Consider the following 17,011-nt stretch of genomic DNA (forward strand, 5'->3'; position numbering starts at 1 on the left):
AGGCACTGTAAAAAAATGCACATACAAAAATAAGTGCTTCTATTTTTGTTTAGTCCTTACAGCCTAGGATTATGGGAAGACAAAGAAAAAAGTGAAAGAGAAAGAGGGGTGACTGTCACGTGAGTATAATGAACACAGCACTGACAATAAAAAAATTTATTCACCATTTCTCCAGCTATATTTGCCTATTAAGATATTGTTTAAGATTTGTTAAGAGTGTTTTCAGGCAAAAATAAAAGATAAGAGAGATCGACATAATTTTAAAAGATGAAAATAATTCTGTTGACTAAACTAAAGTCTGCGTGTATCCGTAGTGTTTCAGGAACCACTTGCTCTACAGTAATGTAGGAAGACTCCATGCTTGTTTACATAAACTGCAAATTCTTAAGAGAATTTTATAGCTCCATTTTCTAGCTGCTTTGCTGACAGCATTCTAACGGTGTGCACGGACTGCTGCTTCTTTCTGGTCCATCTCCCAAAACCTTGATTTTCCTTTCTTAGGACCATGCTGGATTAGGATTTGCTTTGTTTAGAAAAAGCTGTTTCGGTGGCAGCTGGCTGTAAGCAGGGGCTGTAGTGCTAACAAATGAATCGCACTAAAGGACAAAGTCTTTGCTGCTGTTCTGTTGTACCTCCTGGATACATCTTTCAAGTGTCTTGGATTTTGAATTAAATGCTCCCTTATTATTATTACTACCAAGAGGAGGAGTCCTTTCACCTTGCTGCTGTTGTCCCTCTGCTGTGTGACACTGATGATACTGTTCATACAGTCTGTTTTTTCCAGCTCCATCTAATGACAAAGACTTCACTGTCTTGCTGATCCTAACCAGGCCAGGTTGGATGGGGCTTTGAGCAACCTGATCCAGTGGAAGGTGTCCCTGCCCATGGCAGGGGGGTTGGAACTAGATGATCTTTAAGGTCCCTTCCAACCTGAACCATTCTATCATTCAATCTGTCATTCTATCAGATCAGCTTTCTGGCTGAGGCACTACCTGTCCCCCACTACTTTCTAGTGTATTGAATGCCTCACTCTCTGGAGTCTGTAGACAGCTTACATACACGTTGTGTAAGTTAAGTTTTTGTTTAGCAAGTTGTCCATTTAACTGGACGTTTTCTCTTGTATGCAGTCCCTTGCTTCTACATGGGACTGCAGTGGACAGTCTCCTCATAGAGGATTTCCATGCTCCCTGAGTCTCTGTGGTAGACTTTGCTTCCTAAGGGGTGTATTGCAGTGGTTCAGCATTGCCAGGGAGGGATTCTGACCATTTTGGTGGCTATATGTACTGGCAACTTGGTCTTTCTGTTGCTTTGTGGTACCCAGCAGCAGATACTTTTGGGTGGGACTGTCTTGAATGAATCTCACTATGTGGAAATGTACATATGAGTCTTCTTTGGACCCTTGTATGGTTGATGTAGATTTATTCAGTATATTCACTGGAGTCGATGGTGTAATTCATTTCACACTAAAGACAATGCCTGTAGGAGGTCATTTAAATGGCACCTTAAAGTTGCCATCTTTCCATTTTCCAAGGGAGATTAGGATGACTAGCTCAGATTTAGAAGTATCCAGGATGTCTCATACTAGGTGAAATGTGGGATCCCACGAAGGACGTGATTCATCCTATATTGTACATATTGGCACTGACAATGCCTTAGTCTTCTTTCCAGCCTCCCAACTTTTCATCTGGCAAGGATCATTCAAATACCTAATCTTACAGCATGGATGACTGTCTGAGTAAGGCAGAGCAGGCACGAGCCAGACAAAATCCTTCACTTTTAAGAATACGTAGTACTCATTAGTATTCAGTATAGAGTGGTAATGTATACAGAAATAATGTACTCCTTATCACTAAAAGGGAGCTGATCTGTTTTGATCTCTCCCAGGAGCGGAGCGGAGATTTCATTAAATTGAAGTGTCTCTTTGGTTATTGATCACTCTGTTTACTGTACGCTTCGTATCATTGCATGTTGTGTGTATACTCTCATTTGGTCCCTTGCACACAGCAAATGAATAACAGCCTACCATTGGGGGAATCAACAAACCCTCATCAAGTCCAAACAATAATTATTCCACGCTCTCTGCAGCAGGGAAATTCTGTGCTTTCTGCAGTAAGAGATGTCTGAAGGAATGAAATGTAATTACAGTTCCACCTAGAGCTTGGTCAAGCTCCATCTGTTTTGCTGAGATGAACATTACAGCTACGAACTGTGCCAGGAGCTGATATGCAGGAGTCTGCCTGAGTTATCAACCTGTTGTCTGCTCCTTTCATGAGTGTGGTTCTCTTATTTAGTGGCAGTCTGATACGAAGCCCAGTGAAGCCACAGGGAGTTTTTCCACTGACTTAAGTAGGTTTAAATCAGGCCTTAAAATAAAAATCCTCTCTTTAGAAGACAGGATGTAACAGAATGGTGAGGAGCTGTGAGTGGCTTAATCATTACATTTACTCAGCTTTATGACTAATGCCTGTGTCAGTTAACAAGTTTTATTAACAATGTAGTGACCTTGAAAACTCTGTACATCTGACTAACTCATTCTCTTTTATGAGTAAGTAAGTGCTCTATATATTGAGCAAGGCTGTAATTGAAATGATGTCATATAAAGTGACTTGAAGCTTAAAATGACTTAAATAATATATGGATTGCAATTTCACTTGAAAATGATATAGTTTTTAAACATTGAAAGAATACCTTAAATTACTGAAATTAAGGGTGGCAGCATAGTATCAGTATCAGGTGAAAGATATGTGTATAGTGAGGTGAATATTGAGGTTATTAATCATAGGTATAAAGACTTAGGTAGTACAGAATTATTCCAGCACTGGAAACTATTAAATGTGGATATGATGAATTTGGGGTCTATAATTTGCCAAGTTTGAAAATCCGTGTGACAGTGAAAATGGATATCCATGAAGTGTAGGGATCGTAATGCTAATGTTGTGGCAGGTCATGCTTAATATGAAGTGGGGCTTGAAAGATGCTCCATACACAGGCAAGTGCAGAGAGCTGGACATAACTGCTGTACAGTTATGGGAAGTGGATGAGATTCACTGTATCAATGGTGAGGGTGCAAATGGTACATCACACGCCAACCCACTCAGAAATCTAACCACCCCTTCTTTCTGCCCCCAAAATGACACTTCTCACTGAGCTAAATCGGCACATCTACTTGGCCATTTAAGTTCTTTCTCTTCCTCAAAAACTTATATACCATAGCACAGGTGTGATATATGCAGCGTGATCACACCTCCTGAGATACATAGCTGGCCTGCCTGCTGTTGAAGCCAATCTTTTACACCACTCAGCTAAATATCATACCCTTTCTTTGAGAAATGAATATCCATACATTTCTCAGTGCATGCATGTTGTGTTTTGCCCTGCATTATAACTGTGCAGGCCATAGCAACCATCCATGTAGTAAACTACATGCATCAGTAATGCACCGTTGAGCACCATGATTCCATATTCCCCTTGATGGCCTCATTAACTCAAGAAACAGGTACCAGGACCCATGTGCAGGTGAGACCTGACCTTCTTCCAAATGCTTTCTTAGTTAAACCCTTTCTTTAACCCTGCTTAAATGTGCAAAGACAGTACTCCTGTGTCAGTTTCCTCATTCAGGAGCACAGTAATGGCACAGCATTTCCAAACGGCAACACGACTCCACAGCCTTGGGATATGCTCTTTCACCACAGTGCTCAGCTGCAACTGCCCAGGCTCCTCTCGTTGGTTTTGGAGATCTAGCACAGGGCTGTTGGCATCATGTCCTGGTGAAAGGGCTGAGCCCAGTTCAGGCAGGTGAAATAGTCCCTGTGAGCACTTCTGTCAAACCTGCTGTACAGATCACAATGGTTCACTGAGATGACCGCCCTTCATACCACGTTCCAGCCAAATCCTGTACTGTGAACTGAGAGGAGTCATGATTCTCCTGTGCTGCAAGGGTTGGGGGGAAAAGCAGCAAGAGAGACAACTCCACCATGAAAGGTGTGTGGGAGGGATGAGGGAGGGAACTAAGGAAACCTGGGAAGTATCAGGAACTTTCTTTGCAATGACTACCCAAAATAGTATCCATCTGACTAAGAGCCAATATCGCTATCCATTAGTCTTCTTAGGTCCCCTTTACAAACAGAGATCGAATCAATACAGTTGATGGAGTGTCATGATTTAACCGCAGCCAGCAACTAAGCACCATGCAGATGCTCGCTCACTCTCCCCACAGTGAACAGGGGAGAGGATTGGAAGAGTAGAAGTGAGAAAACTTATGGGTTGAGATAAAGACAGTTAATAGGTAAAGCAAAAGCTGCACGTGCAAGCAAAGCAAAACAAGGAATTCATTCTCCACTTCCCACCAACAGGCAGGTGTTCAGCCATCTCCAGGAAAGCAGGGCTCCATCACGCCTAACGGTGACTTGGGAAGACAAACGCCATCATTCCGAACATTCCCTGCTTCCTTCTTCTTCCCCCACTTTTATATGCTGAACATGACATCATATGGTCTGGAATATCCCTTTGGTCAGTTGGGGTCAGCTGTCCCGGCTGTGTCCCCTCCCAACTCCTTGTGCCCCCCCAGCCTCCTCGCTGGTGGGGTGGGGTGAGAAGCAGAGAAGGCCTTGACTCTGGGTAAGCACTGCTCAGCAGTAATGAAAACATCCCTGGGTTATCAACACTGTTTTCAGCACAAATCCAAAACAGAGCCCCATACTAACTACTATGAAGAAAATTAACTCTATCCCAGCCAAAACCAGTACATGGAGTCTGGGACACAATTAGTCTCCTGCTAAACTCCACATCTAAGAGATCAAATAAAACACATCTTGTCAGCACTGGCACAAGCTGCCCAGGGAAGTGTTGGAGTCACCATCCTGGAGGTATTTAAAAGATGTGTAGATGTGGCACTTAAAGACATGGTTTAGTGGTGGACCTGGCAGTGTTAGCTTAACACTTGGACTCAATGATCTTAAGGGTCTATTCCAACCTAAATGATTCTATGATTTTATACTAATTTCTCTCTTGAACATGAAGGAAGTTAAGGTTCAAGTTCAAACATCAATGCTGACCATGTACATGTCTAAAGTATAACCAGGGTAAGAGCCACCACTGTTGTCTTTACTGAGAAAGCCACATTTCCTTCCCAGAATACTGTTAAGCAGGATTACTACTTAATTATGAGTAACAAAACCTGTTTATGTCAGGTTTGTCAATAACTATAATTGTTAAGCTCTCATTTAACTTCTGTGGGTATACTGTAATTTTTTCCCCCTAATATTCCATAATTATAATTATCCATTTTAATCTTACCTTGAATAGGCTTGAAGCGTTTAATAGAAGTTTGGGGGAATCTCAAGTTTGCACCAATGCAGTTAGTTTGCTGTCAGGAGGCGAGTGAAGTCTTTATTCTTAACTCTGCCCCTGTGCCTACAGTTCCTGCACCACCTGCCTGCCAGCCACCCTGGGCTCTTTGCTACGACATGCTCTCTTGCCCCATGAAAGCCTCTTTGACTTCAGCCAGAATCCCTCTGGGAGCATCAATGGTAGGCAGCTGGCAGTGTACCACAACTCTCTGCTACAAGCCTTCGAGTGCTGTCTTGTACCATACTTTCATGAATAGCCAACCAAAGTAATTTATGTAGAAAAATAGTTTGTGCATGTATATGTATATATATTTAATGTATATGTATAGAAATGTATGTATGTGTGAGTGTGTGGTGTGTGTGCATATATATATATATATATAATGCATTTAAATACACACATAGACACACATACACATCTATATCCAAATATCCCTGATTTATGTCCTAGGTGCTGCCTAAAGACCCTGACATATAAAAGCAATTATTTAAAAAATACAAACAAAATCTCTAAAAGTAGGAGGCTAGTACTGTATCCTAACTTTATTGTTATGCAGATGTATTCCATCACCATTGTAGCTGCAAATCCATTAGGCTATACCTTTCCTCCAGTAATGTTTATGCAATGCTCCAGATTTTAATTGATCAAGTAAGAAGACAGTCAGTCCATGTACATTGAATAGATGCTACTTTGGAGAAATGTGACTCAGAATAAAGTGCCGTTGGGGAGGTTTTCTGTGTTATATCTACTAAAGTGAGTCACTATGGAGTGAACTGCTGCTTTTTGCAGGCAGACCTTTAGACAAGAGACTGTGAAACATCAAGAAGTTCTGAAACATCAGCCTTGTTCTAGAAATCCTTTTATGTAAAAGGAAGCCAATCTACTCCAGCCTACTCTGACAGGGGATGCTATTCCATGTCTTCTTCTGTCTCGGTTTATTGGGGTTTACTATCTGGCAGTGTTTCTCCCAGAGTGGAGGAATGCTCTGGTGGTGTTAACATTCCCATTCAGAGTTTTCCAATGTTCAAAATGCTTCTACATTCTGTACCTGAGTGTTATAAATCACAATGCTATTGCAGCTGTAGTCTTCAGTGATGCTGGCAGTATACTGTGTTCTTAAGATCTTACTGAACACGGTTAAGGTTAAACATATATGGCAGCAGCCTGAAGAGAACTAAAATGTTTAAGTTACAAGAAAACCTATAGCAACTTATGAATTCAGCCTCAATTTTAAATGTAAAAGAAATAGGAGCATTTTTGAAAGTAAGGAAGTGCATAGCTAAAATATCTTGGAAACCCCAGTTCTGCCCCTCTAGCAACAGCAATCCAACCTCCTTCCTCCTGGCAGAGCTTCTCCGAGACATATGTTCTTTGAGCCGACACACAGTGTGTTGCCATTAGGGGAGGACTAAGGAGAGCTGGAAAAATAAAAACCCTGCTCTGTGGAGAGTGTCATTGCTTTCTTATCTTTTCAAGTTTAATTATAAAATCTAGGAAGAGTGACTGTAGCTTGGAGATCATGGCAACGTTGGTGCATCATGGAGAGTTATCTTCTCTTTGTTTGACCAGATGTACGTGATGAATTAAAGAAGCTCTTACTGAGGAAAGTTACATCAGTACATTGCCATGAAAAGTTTCAATGGGCTGGCATTTTCTGACAGCAATATGAAAGGCTTAATGAAAAAAAATCTTAACCAGCGCCAGTGAGGGTATCTGTGCTATTGTCCTGGCACAGTAAGCATCCTCTGTAGCTTAGTTTTTGCCCTTTGATATGTTGCTTTCAGAAAGGTTTAAAAAAGCTTCCTGTAGCTATTGCTGCTGTCTCCCACTAAGCCAGACCGCTGCACGGCATTACTTCTCTTCCTCAAAGTTAATGCTGAGGAATTCATCAATAAAATGAAAAAGGGATCTTAAGCTGCATCTAAGAACCATTGTTTGCTAGAAAGGGAGCTGGAGGAGCGGCTTCACTCATGGTTTACACCTCTGTGGTTAAATCAGACAGAAACGCATTTCTTCCCTCTCCGCCTCCTCCTACACCCTCAAATAATAATGCAGGAAAACATTTGAAATAAATGTTAGTTCTTTGATAGAAATGTGTATCTTTAGTTTCCTTACTTAAATGCAGGGACTTAATTAGGTGGAAAAATCAGCTTTTGTTTATATGAATTTATATGAATTAAATAGCTGCAAAGAGGGTCACAAAAACACGAATCCTAAAGGCTCAAACATCAGAAGGCAATTAAAACTTGAGGCTTTGCACATACTGAGAGAAAGAGCGGCTATACAAAAATAACTTTGAGGAGGATACTTTCATGGCAGAGGAGCAGCTAACTCCTACATGCAGCAACACATACATGCAGCCTACTTTTTGTCAGGAATGAATTCAAGGGTCCCCAAGGGTGAACACTGTCACTCTGCGTTCACAGCTTCAGGTGCAAGAAAATCCACTGCAGCGTGCGCTCAATCCTTTAGAGGAGCCTGGGAAACCCAGCCTGGACTTTGTTACACTCTTCATTTCAGAAATCTTCTTGCCAATCCATACCCACCCCACTGCAGGTTTCACAGAGAGAGCCCTTCACTGAGCAGGTGAGTTAATTCTCATCATCTCCTTCTCCTTTTCCAGCAGCACTGGTCTCTGGGGAGCAAGGATCCAGGCAATCATCACAATTTCTCCTTCATGCAGAGGTGGATATACCTGGGTGAGTATCTAGGCCACCTAACGATACGAAACTGCACTGTCCCAGCCCTTTCCCCTTCATTGCTGGTGTTCACTGCTGGATTTACAGGGTCTCTGAAATAATCTTTTTACAACACTGCTTCAGAAAAAAACACAATAAGCACTTCAAATTCCATGTCTGATTTAGGTATTCCTTTGCACTCTTTAGATCAGGTGCAAAACGACAACATCTCCAACACCACTGGCCATATCAATTAGTAAAAGATGATATTTTAAGCAGAATTCCCTGTGGGAGGCTCCATTTTCCCATTAGAAACTTCCTTCTCTTTCTTGATTATTTCTCTGTCATCACTGGTATTTGTAATTCCTCTCATTTTCTGAGAACATCATTAATATTATGCACCAGATATGTAATGAAGTGACTAAAAAGGGGTAAACTAGTTCACAGTAGGAAGCCAGAAGCGCACCAGGCTGTGGACTAGCCTGTAAAAAGGCGCTCCAAGTATGAGGCCAGAACCTCACAGCTATATATGTGGATATCTGTTTCATACAACTGCCTCTTACTAATTTATTTATTCTTTCTCTGAGCCTCAAGTAATGTTACTCCACTGGGAGGCTGTGAATGCATCGTGTGGGCATAGACTAGGAAAAAAAATTCGGCCCAGCATGTTTCCATCCAAAGATGTGGAAAACTTTGATCATTCATTAGGCAAGAAAGAGCAACATTAAAATCCTTTTCCTGGCACTAAAATTAAATCAAAAGTGCAGAAACGAGTTCTGCAGCCTGCCACCAGCCTGATCCTACTGAGGGCTGCAGTTTAGGCTAACATTGTGGCAACTGTATTTACCCAATTCTGATAGGAGACTGTCGGTCCCTCAGGGCTTGAGAAGTTAGTCTCCTCTACATTGTGTTTTCTTTTTTCTTTTCTCTGTAAACTTGTTACATTTGGGTTTGGATCTGAAAGCTTTTCCTGTCTCTGTGTTTGTGTATATTTCAGGTGGCTTTGTTAAATGAATCTTCCTAGGGTACCATGGTACTTGCAGCATTGCAAAGAAGCACTTGATGCTGTGAGAAATTTGGGGTAGAAGCAGATCCTTCTTATCCTTGGGCCTTCCACTTCATGTGTTATTGTGTCCTTCCTCCCCTGCAATAGGGAGCACTGAAATCCTATGAATACCATGTTTGGGCCATTAGCTGGAGAAAGACAACCTGGAAATGTGAAGTATCTCTTTACTGTGGCAACTTCTGTAAGCAAAACATGACTGGCAAAAGATGTGAGAGACCATATTTCTGGCTAAAGGTAAATACAATTCTTAATAACTGAAAAGGCTTTACAGACAGGAATAAAAATATAATGCATCTCTGATTTGCAATTTTCTCTTTAAGTCCTCCTAAATAAACTATCTGTATAGACAAAGTATATTGCATACATGAGGTCAGTGAAAACATACAAAACAGGTTGGTGAAGTTCGTTCTATTTTGTGATTCCCTGATAGTTAACATGGATATTATCTTCAGAAAATAGAACATAAGACATATGTCAGTCAAAACTATAACAGTGGTTGGAATAATGTTGTTAAACATGTGAGTGAATCTTAATATAGGAGCACAAGTATTGTCATACGGGCTTCCATCTATCTCTGGCTCCCATACACCTCTCACCCAGTAGGCTGGCTCAGTAAAGAAGCAAGTGGAGGATCCTCAAAGGAGGATGCAAGTATTGCTTTAATAGGTCATTACAGAGTCAGCAGCCTATTGGGAGGTAGCCCACTCACTCAGAATAACTGTATCACTGATGTCGCTCTCCCGTTGTTAAATCCTGCTTTGTTGTGGTGACGGGATTTAGAATCCTTTTTCTGGTCACAGACTGATTGCTGATTTGTGATCTGCAACAATGAACCCTCAGTGTAATCTCTTTTATGCCATTTCTTCTTAATCTAATTCTCCCTGATCGTTTCCCCGCTGCTGATGCTGAGCGGAGGGGAGGGTGCGGGTGGTGGTTCAACCCAACACCACCAAGGTTGGGGCCCTGCTGGTCCTGGGAGGTGGTGGAGCTCTGAGGGCCACTTGGAGCACATAGGAGAGGAGCAACCACAGGCCACTAACCATCGACCTTGGGCATCTGAACTACATACCTGTTTTTTAACTGGCGGTACTAATTTAGACTGCCGTTATCTCTAATTATTCCTTCCAGCCACCACTCTGCATGCCACCTCCCACCTCACTGCTTACCCAGCTTCACTGTAGTAAGTCTTCCTGAACTCTTCTCCATTTCTCATCTTTTAATGCAAATTTGGCAGGGGGAAGGGGCAGTGTTAGCTGCAAATTATCTCATTTTACTGGACTTTTCCCACAGTAATTAGTAAGCAGGTTACATACCATTCCTGCAGTGAATATTGTAGGCTCACCTTGTGCTGTGCTGAAAACATATTTATCCTGATTGTTTGCTTCATTAACTGCAATTGAGTCCGGTAAAAAAAAAAATCTTAGGGAAGAGATTAGTGAGGCACAATTTTTCTTTGGCAAAGTTCTGGCAAGAACATCATGATATCATGGTTACCTAACAGTTTCACCATTTCACATTTTAAATTATTGTTACAGCCAGTTATATACTACTGAAAATAATCCTGGGTGATGTACGTTTTTCCTGAGTTATCCCTATTTTTTAATGATAAGAGGACAAACACCTATTGCTTTCTGTTTCTCTCTTACAGCCATTGCATTTTAAGAGCTGAAAAGAGCAGACTGTGAGAAGTAGGAAATCCCAACAGCGTGGAGGTGTTTAAGCCAATAGCCCATTCCAACTGAGGAGTGTCCAAAGTGAGTCTATGAGAGCACATCTGGTGCAGAAGTTGCAGATGATGATTCAGACCTTGGTGATGTAGGTTGCAGTAGTGAGCATAACACAAGGGTATAAAGGAACCATCATAATGCCATAGATTTACCTTACCCCTACTAGATATGGCATTAGGTAGCCAAAATTTAATCTTAGGCTATACAAAATGAATTGGCGACACTTGATTAAAAACATGGCAAGATTTACAAAATGGGACTTTTTCATCATTCTGTTTGTTCTGCATTTATTGCTAGTTGAATAAAGCAAGCCTAAAGGGATATCCTGCATGAAAAATGCTTGTTTTCTTGAAGGTTAAGTTCATTAAATCAAATTCTGACCTTTCAGAGTTTACACTGGCTGAGCCTTTCTGCTCCCTGGACCTCCAAGCAAAACTGTCGGTCCACAGATCTCACTTTTTCACAAACATTCCCCACCTTTCCAACCATTAAATGCCCCTCCTTGTTCTTAAAGTGTTTGCTGCCATTCATCAAAATGCAAAAAACTAAAGGGCATCTATGAAGCAACTGTTAAAACAACATGGCTCCAGTTCTAAGGGAAATACTTTGCAAAATAAAACCATTTCTGCAATCACAGGTTTATCAGCACAAATGTATAGTCATAAGAACATCTGCACGCGTTTATACACACACATATAATATATATAAATATATATGTACACAGACGCACACTTAAGCAGGTAAGATACTTTTTAGCTTGCTGTGATGTCTCTACTGTGGCCCTCACCTGAATACATCATGTTCCTTCAACTCTGGCCCGAGATGAATAGATTGCCAGCTGAATTGAGTCTTTTTATAGCGCTAGTCCGTGGGGAAATTCTTCAACAAAAATGCTTTTCTGATCACATTTGCAATTCATATATGCTATGAACAGGATTCTATTAATTGAACACTGAAAAAAAAAATCCTAATTATTGCATATATTATTAATGAACTTCATGCCTCTACAATAAGCAAAACAGCAATGTTCAGTACCAATGCACGTTCTGAGAGTTTTCTCACTGCGGTTTTTGTACAACTGCTCTTCAAATGGTTATTTTTTCCTAAGGATTTCTACATTTAGATGACAAATCAAGCTTCTCTAATTGCCAAATTGTATCTGCTCCTTCACCAAGAGACACCTCACAGAGCTTCTGAGTCAGAGTAACCAGGCAACCCTAAGCCTCTAGACTACGAGGCAAAGAAAAACGTGTACTCCTACAGAAAGAAGAAAAATTATCATTTCAATCTCTGTTCAAAAATTTGTCATAATAGATATAATGTTTGCTGTGACTCAAACATTTTATAGGTTGATATAAATCCTCAGGCTCCCAAGATGTCCCAGCCAGGAGCTGAGGCGTTTCTTGCCAGTTGTCCCAATGCTGCTGGGCAAACTGCAGCCCTGACAAGAGGTGGTTGGGCAGTGCTGGGCCTCTGAGCTCTAGCATGGTGATTCCTGTTGACTGTGTAAAGTCACACCAGGGAGATACCAAACACCAATCTATTGTTTTCCCTTGGGAGAAATCCCCTGATGGTCTGGTCAAAGCCAAGCCTTTATAGTGCAAATTCCTGCAAGTCCCAATGATGACCTTCCACCGAGGGTAGGTGCATAAGCCCAGCTGTACTTTGAGTCTCTGAGGTTTATCCAATGACCTGACAAAGACCACAACATCATATTTTATTACAAGAAAACAACCTTACTATTACAACCAACTATTTATACATTTCCAAGCTCTCCGTTTGTCCTCTGTCATCTGAAAAAGGAAATCTCCTCACTTCATGTTTGTCACACCTTCTCCTGGGACTATCTCTGTTCTAAGCTTAGTGGGTAACATTTTCTACAACTGTCATACACATTGGTCCAGAAACCCTTTGCTGTACCAGGCCAGACCAGACTGTTGTTTCCTCTGCAGAGCAGTTGGCAACACGCCTGCTATCAGGCCCATGAGGACATATCCTGTGGAAAGCCACCTTTCCATGGCATTGTAGCTGTCCCATGATTCTCCAAAAGCACAGTTCCCATGGTAAAACATGGCAGGTAAAAAATAGATAAAATGTTAAATTAGGCATAATTCCTGTCTAAACTACCATGTGAAAGGATAGAGGTGAGAAACTGAATGTTAAGAGTCAGTGATGCCAAAAAAAAGAAAAAAAAGAAGCAGCCAGAGGAAAGGGCCATCAGCACTGGTCATGATTTGGGAGGTGGCTAAATGGGGACTCAGGGCATGTCTTGGGGTGCTCTCGCATCCTGGGAAGTGCTGCCCTACACTGTGGGCAGCACCAAGGAGGAGTGCTGCCATGGCTTCAGCAAGGAAAGCAGCAGGCTGGAGGGCCAAATATTCAATGGTGATTCTGTGCTTGGCCCTCTCTCAGAGGTAGGCATCTCTCATAGCTAGGCAGTTGGGAGGCATAGGTGAAATCCGCTTTCCACAGAAGTAGGAGTTTGGGCCATGAAATCCCTGTCCTGATTGCTTTTGGTCAGCTTGGCTTCTGGATGCAGAGTGCTAAAATAGCAGCAAAAAGTGACAGATACTCCTCCTCTGAGCTCTCTAACCTTCCCTTCTCTTCAAGGACATGTCTGTTTGCTGATGCCCAGCCTCCTCCCTGCTCACTTTGGGGAGCTTTTGCCCCACTCGTGGTTGTTAGTGGGTGACCCAGGGGCTAGCGAGTCTCTTTTCCATCGGTGGCTGTGGTTTAGAAATTTTCATCACAGTCCAAAGGGATGGTCTCCTGCCTTTAACAAGCTGACACCCCCAGATTATTCAGCAGCACTCAGCCACCATGAGGTGCCTCAGGTTCAATTACACAAGACCATGAAGGTCTCAGCTACACTGCGGGTACACAGTTCCCAGGGGAGCAATGATTTCTGCAGGTTAATATCAGGATTTCCTTGTGTTTAACTAGGAAGAAGAATGAAATCTAAATACTGGAATTATCTTTGCATATATGTGTGGCATTTACTGTCCTGTTTTTAATGCTAGAGAGTTACCTTATGGCAGATACTTCTAACAAAATCCTCTGGGACTATTGCTCCTCGCACGTATTTGCTTCCCTTTTGTCTCCTCAGGGACTGCAGCAGCGGGGAGCAACAGACCTCTGCTTTGCTGGTCCCTCTGGCTTCCTCTGACCAGGCTCTTTGAGGATGTTCTTAGGATCTTGGAAGAGCAGGACTCTTCTTTTTTCTTTTCTTTTCTTTTCTCTTTTCTTTTCTCTCTTCTCTTCTCTTCTCTTCTCTTCTCTTCTCTTCTCTTCTCTTCTCTTCTCTTCTCTTCTCTTCTCTTCTCTTCTCTTCTCTTCTCTTCTCTTCTCTTCTCTTCTCTTCTCTTCTCTTCTCTTCTCTTCTCTTCTCTTCTCTTCCCTTCCCTTCCCTTCCCTTCCCTTCCCTTCCCTTCCCTTCCCTTCCCTTCCCTTCCCTTCCCTTCCCTTCCCTTCCCTTCCCTTCCCTTCCTTTCCCTTCCCTTCCCTTCTCTCTTCCTTTTTTTTTTTTCTCACACCAGTCCATTGGTTTCTTCCAGCCACTTGCACTTTGGACCCTGCCCCCAGGGACTGACACTGGGGCCTTTGCCACAGAATTCAACAGCCTCACAAAGAAAAATGCTTCTGCTCAGAGCATTTCCCCTTGGCCCCACTAGGTGACAAGGAAGAGGAAGAGGAGGAGAAGGAGAAGGAGGAGGAGAAGGAGGAGAAGGAGGAGGTGGAGCGGGACAGAGCAGTGTTCACTGGCCCTGGTCCTAGACAGCAACCAGCTGCATGCTGAACTTCAGCTGTGCATCTTAGCTCAATTGATTTCGCTGGAACATATGTGGATGTTTCCATGATTTGCCTTGGGAAAAGGGATTTAGGTATTTGTTAAAATGCATAAATTAAGGCTTTAATAGTCCATTTGTTTTAAGTAAAGCTGCTTCTGGAGTTCGATGTAGTTTGAGGCATTAAGGGATGTGACTGGGCCCCACACTGGGTAATTTTTCATTTCTGCCATTCTTAGAAGCATATTGGATTACTGCGTTGGTGTTTTGTGAAAAATCACGGCATGAGAAATGCTGTAATCCTGGTATCTGAAGTGGTCTGGGCAGCCTGGCCGGAGAAGGGTGCGCACACCGGCAGGCCGGGCAGGAGAGGGGAGAGCATCCAAGGGGCAAAACTAATCGATGGGCAAAAGGTGCTGGGACAGTGCTGGGTGCCAGGCTGGAAACGGCTTCAGCAGTGAAACTGGGAGCAGTCAGCAGAGTCACAGGGCTGTAAGTGAGAGAGGCACAGGACCCTTCCCCACGGCCTTGTCACCTGTCGGAGCTGTCTGGATGTGCTGCTGTCTCCTGGCCCCCAGGAGACCACCAGTGCTGGTGGCTCCCCCATGGCTGGGGCTGCCGTGTGCCTGCACTGGGGCGGGACAGCTGGATCAGCCCCCTGAAAACATCCGCTGCAGATAATGAAAGTGTCTAATGAAATCTACGGCTCCTTCAGGGTAAGGAAAACCTACCTGCAACCCCTCCAATGCCCATCACAGACGTCCCCATGCCTCCCACCCGTGAGCCTCCCCCAGTCCCCCTTCCCAAAACAACCTCCCTGCAAACTACCCCTCTCGCGGGCCCCGTACCACTCACTGCACATCCCATGCGTGGGCACAACGGCACCGCCCAGCAGCACAATGTTATTTAGCATTGAAAATTGAATTCAAAGAACATTCCTTAAAAACTGTATTTTGTAAAATGTATGGCCTTACATATGGAGACGTATGGCCTCACATTTATAGGGAGTATTTTCAAGGCGAGCAGAGGCGCAGAGCTCCACCTGGTGATGCTGCGGCGTCTCTGCCACACCTGGGTGGGACTAGGACACGGTCTTTTGCAGCTCTTCGCTGTCGCTGAAGGCTCTTGGTGCTCGTTCCAGCTTCCACTCGTAGCTTCTGCTTATGAGGGGCCAAACAATATTTTAAACGAAGGAATTGTAAGAGGGAAAAGCCCTAGAAGATTAACACTGGTATATGTTGAACCATTTCTAGCATGACGTCAATCTAAGTGTTCACAATAGTTATCTTACAGCACTACAAAATCCTAAATAACATTTCCCCATTATTGTAGGTCCCAATACAGTTCAAGACTTAAAAAAAGTTATTTCAGTGCTGGTTCAATGCTTAATTAGGCACTCGCTCAAACCCAAACTTTCCCAAACTATACAGAGTGGGGAATATAAAGAGTGCTTTATTTGCAAGCGTCCTAAGCATTTGACATTTCTTAGTGAAATCTGCTGGATTTCTATGATATTCAGTGCTCATAAAAGCTGCTGAGTCAGATCAGTAGGTATTTGTGACAACACAATTTCTTTATCTATATTTAACTGCAATGGAAAAAAGTTCCCCCAAGTGGTTTCTAAGCCCGTTGCAACGTAAAGGAAAAGATGTGGAAGGCTGTGGAAGGAAAAATGCCTTTATTTATGTGATGGTTACAGAATAATAGAAAAGAGAGGTGCAAGGTAAGTGAGTGAAGATATAAGGATGCTACACAGTATTTATGCCTCTCCTCTTTACTATACTGCCCAGTTTCTCACTGCCAGGTACTGGTTTGGTAATCAGAATAAAAGGAACTGCCTGTGCTTCCAGCAAGGTGTTTCACACCTTGGTTTTAGGAGATGAGAGTGCAAGGGAAACACACTGCACCAGGGGGCTGCCCCGTGGCCCAGGCTGCAGTAGGTAGGCATGGGCACCAAGAGCCAAACGCTCAGCCCCACTGCAGAGCACTGTGTGGACAGGCACTTCGTCACACCCATGTGGCAGCCTCCTCCAAGCAGGCATGGGAGGGGAACAGCAAATTGCCACTGCATACTTCTGGATTTGTAAGCACTGAAGAGCAAAGGATAAAGAACAGAGTAAAAAATGAAGGTGGTTGCTTAAAAGACTCTTATTAGCTTCAGCATGCTTTGCTGCAGGCGCTGCCTGCTGCTTCTTTTGCTCCTGTGAGCAACTCTGTGGAGTTCCAGGGCGCTAGTTGGGTGTGAGGCTTGAGGGAGCTCATCACATGGAACAAACCAGCAGCATCTACAGCTCATGTCCTTGTGCTTTTTGAGTCCCTGCAAGTAAAGAATGCTAGCAAAAAAGTTTGACATCCATGATAACATGTCTGCAAACATGAAAAAGTCACATTGGTTGTAGGCAGTGG

Source organism: Harpia harpyja, chromosome 1, assembly GCF_026419915.1.
Source record: "Harpia harpyja isolate bHarHar1 chromosome 1, bHarHar1 primary haplotype, whole genome shotgun sequence".
In the NCBI taxonomy this organism is placed as follows: domain Eukaryota; kingdom Metazoa; phylum Chordata; class Aves; order Accipitriformes; family Accipitridae; genus Harpia; species Harpia harpyja.